The sequence below is a fragment of the Saimiri boliviensis genome, chromosome Y, assembly GCF_048565385.1.
Source record: "Saimiri boliviensis isolate mSaiBol1 chromosome Y, mSaiBol1.pri, whole genome shotgun sequence".
Lineage (NCBI taxonomy): Eukaryota > Metazoa > Chordata > Mammalia > Primates > Cebidae > Saimiri > Saimiri boliviensis.
The window spans coordinates 8604600-8614896 of record NC_133471.1 but is presented as its reverse complement, the minus strand read 5'-3'; the positions used below and the strand labels follow the sequence as shown (position 1 = coordinate 8614896).

Sequence of the window (10297 nt, the reverse complement as noted above, 5' to 3'; positions counted from 1 at the left end):
ACCACGATCACACCACTGCATTCAATCCTGGGAGACAGAACGAGACTCTCTCTCTCTCTCTCTCTCTCTCTCTCTCTCTCTCTCTCTCTCTCTCACACACACACACACACACACACACACACAGACTATATCTGTTGGATTATATATTTAGGGATTGATCACCTTTGGTTATAAAATATTTATGGTTGCAGGAACAAATTAATAACAAAAGACTCACAACTTATAAAAATATACCAGTACTTTAAACAAAAAGCATTCTTAATTTAAAAATAAATTTTAAAGATAATAGTACACTCATAAATTATTGTTAAAATCAATAGTAACAAAGAAAAATAGCAATACTAATAGCCTTACACAAAGTGATCACAATCCTTCATAAGAGATAACACTATTCTTAATAACCTATATAAACTAACATTAAGTAATTCTGTTTGTACATTAATGTGCTGGGATTACAGGTGTGATTACTTAATGTTTACATTAAAGTTTACATTAATGTAATCCCTTAATGTAAACATTAAGTAATCATACCTGCAATCCCAGTACTTTGGGAGGCCAAGGAGGGCAGATAACCTGAGGCCAGGAGTTAGACACCAGCATGGCCAACATGGTGAAACCCAGTCTCTACTAAAATAAAAATAAAAAAAAAAATTAAAAAAAGCTTTGCACAGTGGCAGTATCGTAGCCAGTGAGGTTTACCTGAGGTGTGATTATTGCTAATTGAAAACTTTTCCAATACCTTGCCATGACGACTGGAAATACAGTCGGCATTGGCAACATTTAAAAGTCTCTACAGGGATGGAATTTAAAAAATTAAATAAAAAATTAAAATAAATTAAAATGGAAAAGAAATACAAAAAAATTAGTTGGACCTGGTGGTGTACACATGTAATCCCACCTACTTGGGAGGTTGAGGCAGGAGAATCCTTAAGACCAGGAAGCAGGGGTTTTAGTGAGCCAAGATCATGTCATTGTAACAAGAGTAAAACTCCATCTCAAAAAAAATTTTGTTCTATAAAACAGGTGCATTCCTTCTCTTGCTTTCTAAGGACTCCCTGCTCTGTCACTTAGTAGTGGCTAATAAACTCTTTTAAAGTCACTAGGCTGCGACTTGCCATAACTTTCATTTCATGTGAGATTCAAAATTCTGTTGCTGGGGTCTTAGACAAGACCCCTCTTCTAGAGACAAAATTATACTAATTATTTTCTTTTCTTTCTTTTTTTTTTTTTTTTTTTTTTTTTTTTTTTTTTTTTTTTTTGAGACAGAGTCTTGCTCTGTTGCCCAGGCTGGAGTTAAATGGCATGATCTTGACTCACTGCAGACTGTGCCTTCCAGGATCAAGCGATTCTCCTGTTTCAGCATCCTGAGTAGCTGAAATTACAGGCACCTGCCACCACACTGGCTAATTTTTGAATTTCTAGTTGAGACAGGCTTTTCCAATGTTGGCCAGAGCAGTCTCGAACTGTTGACCTCAGGTCATCCACATGCGTCAGCCGCCTAAAGTACTGGGCTTACAGGCATGAGCTACCTTCCCTGGCTGGCTTGTAACCTTGGTGATCACTTGGATATGAAGGGTGGAGGAGGAGGCGTGCCATGCAGATATCACTCTTGGACTACCACGTCAGATGTTAGGTGCAAGGCGTTTTTATTGGTTCTAACACTGAGAGCGCCAGCAAACAGCTCCAGGTGGTGTTTATTTTATTTTATTTTATTTTTTTGTTCTTTTTGTTTTGTTTTTTTTGAGATGGAGTTTCGCACTTGTAACCCAGGCTGGAGTGCAATGGCACAATCTCAGCTCACCACAACCTCCACCTTCTGGGTTCAGGCAATTCTCCTGCCTCAGCCTCCTGAGTAGCTCAGATTACAGGCATGTGTCACCATGCCCAGCTACTTTTTGTATTTTTAGTAGAGACGGGGTTTCACCATATTGACCAGGATGGTCTCAATCTCTTGACCTCGTGATCGACCGGCCTCAGCGTCCCAAAGTGCTGGAATTACAGACTTGAGCCAATGCGCCAGGCCACAACATGATGTTTTCATGAGCGCCTGGGCGCAGATGGGCTGAGGCCTAAAATGGTATCAGACCTAAGTGAGGGTGAGGCTGGGGTTTTCTAGACTTTTGTAAATGGGATGTGTTCCAGTCTGACGTAACTGCTCCGTGGTACCTAGACAGCCTCTCTCCTGATCTTCAGGGGATCCTTGTCTTCTAGTCTGCCCTTTTCTGGCTTCTGCTCACTTGCTGACCCATGCTGCTGGTGCATGTGGTCTTGTACCTTGGGATCAAGCCTGAGGAGGGAGGAGTTATACCCCAGAGTTTTCAGGCCCCAGGGATAATCTTTCATTAGGGAGATTAGACTGGCTGTTTCTTCTTTGTTAGGCACAACTTGATTTTTCAGGTGCAGTGGGGTGCCTCAAGCCGAAAGCTTGACTCCTCATATGGGCCAGAACCAACATGGCCGTTTCTGTGACTGCCAGGCCACTTTGAGGCTGAGATAGTTTTATCTTGCCTCTGTTCTGCATATGTTTGTGGATGTCTTCTCTGTGTTGGCAGATCTGGGGGTCCACCAGATAGGATTCTGTGAAGAGATCTCAAAGGTCGTTAGTCCACAATGTTTATCACATGACTTCCACAATCAAAGATAAAATATAAAGGCATATTTAATAATAAGGTTGATGGTGCACCTGTGCTGTTCTGCTATCAAGAGCTCTGTGTGTTAAAATGTCTGATTTATCAGGCGGGATCTGGGCTGTCTGTAAGCATAGTTGAGGGGAGGCTGGTGTCAAGCAAGTATCCAGTACAACCTCAACATCCCAGTTCTTCTCTACCAATGTTCCAATTCTAGTACTGATGCGGAGGCCCTCAGAGTGACTTAAGAGAGGAAGTAGTCACTGTGCTCTGTGGCTAGCTTGTTTGGGAGCATACATTGTAAATCCTCTCTGACAAAACATTGGAAACAAGTAGTGTTTCAGCTTGAGTTTCTCATAAATGGCTTGTAGTCGTATAAACCAGAACATGTATACCACAGGCCAACATGAGGGTCCCTCTACCACTCTTTCTCCCAGCAGCCTAAGTGGGCATCTACACAGAATAATGTGTGCAGCCTCACTGTGTTAAAGTCCAGTGCTTTGTGCTTGGAGTGTCATCAGGGAAGGGCCCTTAACTTGGAAGGTTGCCGAGCTGCTGTGGAGGGAAGGAAGGTGCGTGTGATGCTGCTGGGTCTGTGTCTCTCTCTGTGACAGGAGGCATGAGATAGCCTTGGTCTTATGAAGACCTTGGGTGTCCCAGCTCATTTCAGCCCTGAGTAGCCTGATGCAGGTGCTGAGCCCTGGTTCTGGAGGTGAGAATATAGTGAGGGCTTCCACTGCATGGCTGGCACAATGGGCGTTCAGGTGCCTATTCAGGGACTGCTATGGAGTCCTGTGCCAGATGCAATGGTGCACAGCTGGGAGCCAAGGGTCCCTGCTTCTGCTGGAGAATATAGGCAGATGTAATGGGTTAAGGTTAGTGTTAGGGTTAGAGGTTAAGTTTAGGGTTGGTGTTAAGGTTTGTGGGTTGGGGTCAAGGGTCAAAAGTCAAGGGTCAGGGCTAAAGAGTAGGATGAGGGATTGGGGTAGGGGTAGGGGTAGTGTCTAGGGTTAGAGGTTAAGGCAGTGGAGGTGAGGGTAATAAGCAGATTACTAAAAGCAATTCTGATTCACTTCAATAACAACCTTCTCCAACTCATTTTGTCTCCACAAACTTATTTTTCCAAGAAGAATCCCAGGCTTCTTAAAGCACCCGGTGACTTTTCACACCTTAAATCTGTGAAATTCTGTCTTCTTCTGCTGTATGCATAGTTCAAACATACAAGGCGAGGCAAAGCCAGAAGCCTTCCTGAAGGGACCCGAGAAATTTCTCTTTCTCTCTCTGGACCAAAATGAATTTTCTGGACCATCAGTGCTAACCTTCAAAAGCCAACCCCATTTGTGAAATCTCCTTTAAAACTACTGTGGACCCAAGTGTTTATATTTATATGATATTAATTTAGTATTTATATTAATATAAGGGAGAACATTTAAATCAGTCTACACCACATGTGCCTCTGGCTTATTGTTCAGTTAATTGTCATCTCAGGCTAAACTTTGGTTTCTGTCTCTCATTTTTGTCAGAAAGAATATAACTGATCTCAAAACATCTAGTTTTATTTTAGGGACTCGTGCTCCATCTCCATTCCTCCCTTTTTTCTTGCAATCTGTGTGGAAGCTCTTTAATGTGAACATTTTGACCACCTTCACGCTCCCGTGTCCACTGTCAGCACATTCAGACTTATTCAGACAAGGCTGTCTTTTTAGGCCAGGGATTTTTTAGGGATCTTTATTTTACTGTGAGATGGTTCGCATTCCTTTGACTCACTGTATCATCTCAGAGTTCTTTTCCTTTTAGGAGACTAGGAGGGCAGAAAAAAGAAGTTGGTGAACAATTAAACCTCCTGAGTCAGGAGAGAGTCCCATTGTGTTAAGCAACATTGCAGAACATTGTATGTAGTAATCCAGCAGATGAGCCACATGGCTGCTGATCACACATGCCCGCTTGCTGCTGTGAGCTGACTTCCTCACCATTAGTCTTTTCTATCTCTCGAGGGAATTATAAGGACCACTTATTAACCTGTAAGTCATAGAGAGTTAAAGGTGTTTCCCCAAAACACTGAGGACAGAATGAAAGGTGAGGCGTGTTAGCCACACCTCAGAAGTGCAGAAAAATCTCTTGATGTGGGTTATTGGAGAAAAGCAGGTGTTTTTTTCTTTAGGAAGTCTCCATAGAATTAGATCAAGGACTCTGCCCATTCTAGGGTGAATAAGTGGTATATTAGACAACCTCAAATATGTATCTCAAGCCTCCATTTAGGGTTCTTAATGACTTTGTTCAATCATGACAGTCTCAAATGCTAAGTAGGACACTGAAATCTCTCCACAGTCCAAATTAGCACTGTCTTTTAAAGTTGAGTTTATCATTATTCTCACTTGACATAACTTATGTATCGCACACACATGCTAATAACGCATCATGCTCACTGTTACCTTTGCAACAAGACTTGAATTTTACTTAGCCTGGAGGATTGCACTTCACATGTCCAGACCTATTTCTGACTCATTCTTCAGCCCTGCATCAGTCAGTGGGGGCTAGGTTAAACCACGGTGACAAATAACCTCCAAGTTTCAGAGGTTCAAAAATCTTCTTTCTTATTTATTTGCATCTCTCCATGGGTCGGATGAGTTGTCGCTTTGTGCCATGTTGTCCTAACACAGGAATCAAGAATGAAGGAGGTACCATCAATACCCCATTGATCTAGAAAAGACAAAAAGCATGCTGGATAGAACTGTTTCTTGAAGATTTCTCCTGAAAAAGTCACATATTATCTCTTCTCACCTGCGATGGCAAAAAAAGAAAAAAAGAAAAAAAAATATGTGGCCATGCAAAAACTTAAGTAGGTGGGATGGAACAGTCAGAATGCATTCATAAAAAATGAACTGAAAATATGTGGAGTACAGCGCCCATGATGATAGTGAATGCCAACATGCATTCCTGACAACACAGTGTTGCTACCCTTCACACTTCTTCTGTCTTGCAATGTATTAGAACTTCTTATCTGAAGCCATACCACTCAGAGGGACTGCATAATATATAATGATGTCTCCTTTAGGATGTCCTTAAATTCAAGGAAAGAAGTTAAGTAATCAAAAAGTGCTTTTGGATACGGCTGTTTACCACTAGAGGGTAAGATGAGAGATACATTGTAGTAATAATAATAGAGTTTGAATTGGGGTCTGGGTCAGGGTCAGGGCTGGAAGTATGGTTAGAGGTGAGGTCATGGTCAGGGTCAAGATAAAAGTCAGGGTCAAAGTCAGGGTCAGAATTATAGACCAAGTCATGGATCAAGGTTTATGGTCAGGATCAATGTCTAGGGACAGGGTTAGAATTAGAAGTTGAGCTTTGTTTTCCTCACGACCCACCTGAGGAGAGGCCATGGCTTTGGAGCACCTGGTAGCGTGTCCACAGAGAAGACCAAAGTTTTATTCTCCTCAAGTCTCAAGTCTGACCTGGGGAGATGTGGCTGCAGGCCACGTAAGGAAAGTGAGGAAAAAGCTTCATGTCTGCTCCCTGTGTGCAGAGGAAGGAACACTGACACTGGCTTTACTTTCATACATTATATTCTACAAGTCTTGTTTTCACAAGCATCCCTTGCTTGAGGTTTTGGCTGCTCATCATCGTAGTGTGCCCTTACATATTGTAAGATTTGGGTTTATTTTGGGGGTGAGATCTACATATAGAGAAAGGAGAAACACTTAGAGCCACCATCAGGACAGCTGAAATGAATGCTGGGGGTGGGCAGGTGCCTTTCAAGTCACCCCAAGCCTGAGGCTGGAGGAAACATGTCCACCCCCTGTAAATACTTTTATTCATGTTTTAATTACTCATTTGTCTTATAGGGTTAAAGTAGTCAAAACAGGCGTATTAAAAAATGTAAAGTAGGCATATTAAAACTTGCAACACTATTTAAGTTTAAATATATTATTCATACCCATCAACATTTTTTTGTTTTTCTTGTTGAGAAAGTCTAAGGTTAATTGGCAGTATAGTTTTAATAGTAGATAGAATAATGTGTGTTTTACAAATGTTAACATCCTACATTACATGTATGAACCCCAAAAATCTGAGACAGGTCTTAGATTATTTTAGGGAGTTTATTTTGCCAAGTTTGAGGAGCCCCACACCCAGGATGTATCCTCATGAGGTCCCAACAACATGTGCCCTAGGTGGTAGGAACACAGCTTGATTTTATACATTTCAGGGAGACATGAGACATCAATCATTATGTGTAAGATGTACATTGGTTCAGTCCAGAAAGGTTAGACAACTTGAAGAGAAGGCCAAACTGGGGGCTTCCAGATCATAGGTAGATAAAGATTAACAGTTTCATTCTTTTGAGTTGCTGATTACCCTTTCCAAATGAGGCAATCAGATATGCATTTATCTGGGTGAGCAGATGGGTGACTTTGGAAATAATGGGAGGAAGGTTTGCCCTAAGCAGTTCTCAGCTTGACTTCTCACTTTAGCTTAGTGATTTGGGGTCCCCAATATATTTTTTTCACAAGGTCTAACATGTTTTTCTATGAACATTAATTATTCATTATGTATTTTATTACACAAACAAGGCAGAATTTTTTTTTAATGTATCAACTTCATGACTAGTTAATAATTACATAGAAGTTCAACTACATTTGGAAACATTCCAGAGTTTGGGTTTCCAATAATTATTTGTGATTATTTTAAAGGTAAAGTGTTTTTTCCCCATAAAACATAGAAACATCTAAAATCACTCATAGGATGTCCTGCCAATTTTGTTTCTCTAGTTTCCTCATTGTCTGCAAAGCCTTATTGAGGAAATCGACTTTGAATAACCTTTTAAACTTTTGTTTTAGAAAATGTTGTGGTGAAATATTGAATTATCATGGACACAAGTTTGGTTTACGTTATTTTCTTCTTTGAATATTTTTTCTTAGTGGCTAATATTTGATTCTGATGTATTATGACTAAAAGGTAGACACTGGAAAAAAATAAGACCAAGAAGAATTTGGAATAAGTGATCCAGACACAATGAGTCAATCAGCCATTGGAACATATTTTTACAAAATCAATCTTGTTAAAATATTTATCCATAAATTAAAATTGAATCTGTTAGGTTACTTTTTTTTCCCTGGTCTAAAGTGTACACCATTTTAGAGAATTAACCAAGAACACATCCAAAGCACAAGAAAAATATATGAAAAATAAATTTACACATACATAAAACCAGTACTCATGGTGTGAGGCATTAGCTCCACCTTCTAGATGCCTGAGTGTCTACATTAAGTATTTGGAATTCTTTTGCAAAGGAGATTTCTATTTAACTCCATTTGTTTATTCATCTACACATACAGATGGAGACACCTAGATAATTACTTGGAGCTTTAGTTAGTATTAAACACTGCAGCATTATGTTGAACAGTTCATTCCTGTGTTGGCCAGCAGTAGCTCTTTTTTATTGGCTCCAATTTTCCTTTTACATATTTCAATTTTTTTTTTAGTACTTACTTTCTGATACTTCAAGATTATCCTGGCTCATATAATTACTGTCCCAGTTCTAGTATCAGACATTTCTTCAAAGAGCCTGATTCCTTTCAGAATGGTAGAAAAACATATCTGGCTGCTGAGTGAGCACATTGTGTCTTGTCTCTCATTAGCAATGCTACAAAGTATTTGTGTGTATGTCACTTACCTATACACACCTAGTTAGGAAGGTTTTGATGTGGAACTGTATGTATCTGTATTAAACTAAACACAAGTTTATGTTGATGTCTTCACCTCTGATCTACTATCACATTAATCTTTCTACCCTTCCCTCCTTGCTAATTTATAACCTCCCACTTCAACAGTGAGGGACCTGGTTCCTACCATCTTCAGCTTATATAACTCATTGTCTGATTCCAGATACAGATACTGTGGTTTTACAATTGTTCACCATTATCCCTGTTGGGAAGAACTTTATAAAAATGGAATCCAATGATGAAGTATAGTTTATTTTCCTTCAGCCTACAGATTTTATTCATTGTTAAAGATATTAGGTCAGCACCGTTTCCCCTACACCTTCAGAGAGTTGTTTCCCACATTTGTGTCTTAGTCCATTTTGTGCTTCTGTAACACAATACCTGAGGCAGGGTAATTTGTAAGTAAAGAAGGCTCATTTGGCTCACAATGCTGGTGGCTGGAATGTCCGAGATTGGGTAGTGGCATCTGGTGGGGCCTCAGTCTTTTTCGCCTCATGGTACAAAGTGGAAGTAGAGCAAGGAGTGCAGCAGAGGTCACAGCAAGAGTGAAAGCATGAGGGAAGCCAAAGAAGCAATACTCTTTTGACGATCTACTCTTGCAGGGATTAATCCATTCCTGTGAGTGCAGACAGAACTCACCGCCATGGGAGGACATTAATCTATTCATGAGGGATCCATCTCCATAATCCAAACACCTTCCACTAGACCCCTCCTCCCCACACTGCCAACTTGCGGGTCAAATTTTAACATGAGTTTTTGCAGAAACAAACCACATGCAAACCATTGTAATTTGTAACATAGTTAAATTATTTTTCACATTATGGATTCTGTGCTGGGATACTTCACATCTTGAATAATATTACTTAATTTGAATACAGTTTGTTTTACCAATTTAGTTGTAAAATTCTGCAATTTTTTACAAATGGATAGTGGCAGGTATACATCATTAAAATATCATATGGAACATTTAAAATCACCACCTCATGCAGCCAATGGCTTCCCATCTGTGAAGTTTCCCTTCTCCAGAATCTCATTAAATAAGGTCACATTGTGAGGATTCTTCTCACACTGTCTTTTTCCACTTAGCAATGTGCATGAAAGATCACTCATGACTTCGTGTGAGTTTATAGCTTGTTCTTTTCTATGGCAAAATAGTATTTCATTACATAAATGTATTATAATTTGGTTATGTATTTTGGGGACCAAACCTTCCTCTTTTTTGTTCCAGGGTTGGAGGCCTTCAAATTATCTGACAATCGATATTAGTAAGGGAGACAATACTTGACTGCTTGTTCCACATGTATCATCATGTGATAGAATTCATCAGATGGCAGGATCCAGTTTACAAAGAGGTAAAAGTATCCCAAAGAAAAGAAATAAGACTAGAATCTGATAACCCACAAGGGCTATAGTTTTCCTATTTAAACATTTTTTTTTTTTTTTGAAACAGGGTTTGGTTCTATGGCTGAGACTGGAGTGCTCAGCTTACTTCACCCTCTATCTCCTGGGTACAAGAAAGCTTCCCTCCTCAGCCTATTGATTAGCTGGGACCACAGGAACGTGCCATCATGCCCAGCTAATTTTTGTGTTTTTACTAGAGACAGGATTTTGCCGTTTTGCCCAGGCTGGTCTTGAACTTCAGGCCTAACAAAGTGCTGGAATTATAGGCATATGCCACCATGCCTGGCTGCGTTTTTCATAGAAATATAAAATTTCCCTCTGTAGTAACCATCATTTTTGATCATAGATAATCAAAGATTATTCTTGTTTTAAAAATAAATTTAACTTTCTTAGATTTTGCCTGATTGTTTATGTAAGTGCAGCAAGAACAGGAGCTGACCACATAAGTGCTTTCAAGCTTCTTTGCTGCAAGATTTCCTACAGTATCACAGATTGCAGTTTTAAAGGCCTTATTGAGGCTAAATGCCAAGCCCAAAACATATTGTCAAA

The 10297-nt window shown here is 39.9% G+C and overlaps 1 non-coding gene across 1 annotated transcript; it reads left to right on the top strand.

Annotated features, from left to right (window-relative positions):
• Nucleotides 1–659: 659 nt before the first annotated feature.
• On the top strand, nt 660–799 carry LOC141583099 (U4 spliceosomal RNA). The gene has a single exon (XR_012515851.1). It is a non-coding gene; the product is annotated as a U4 spliceosomal RNA (small nuclear RNA).
• Nucleotides 800–10297: the final 9498 nt, after the last annotated feature.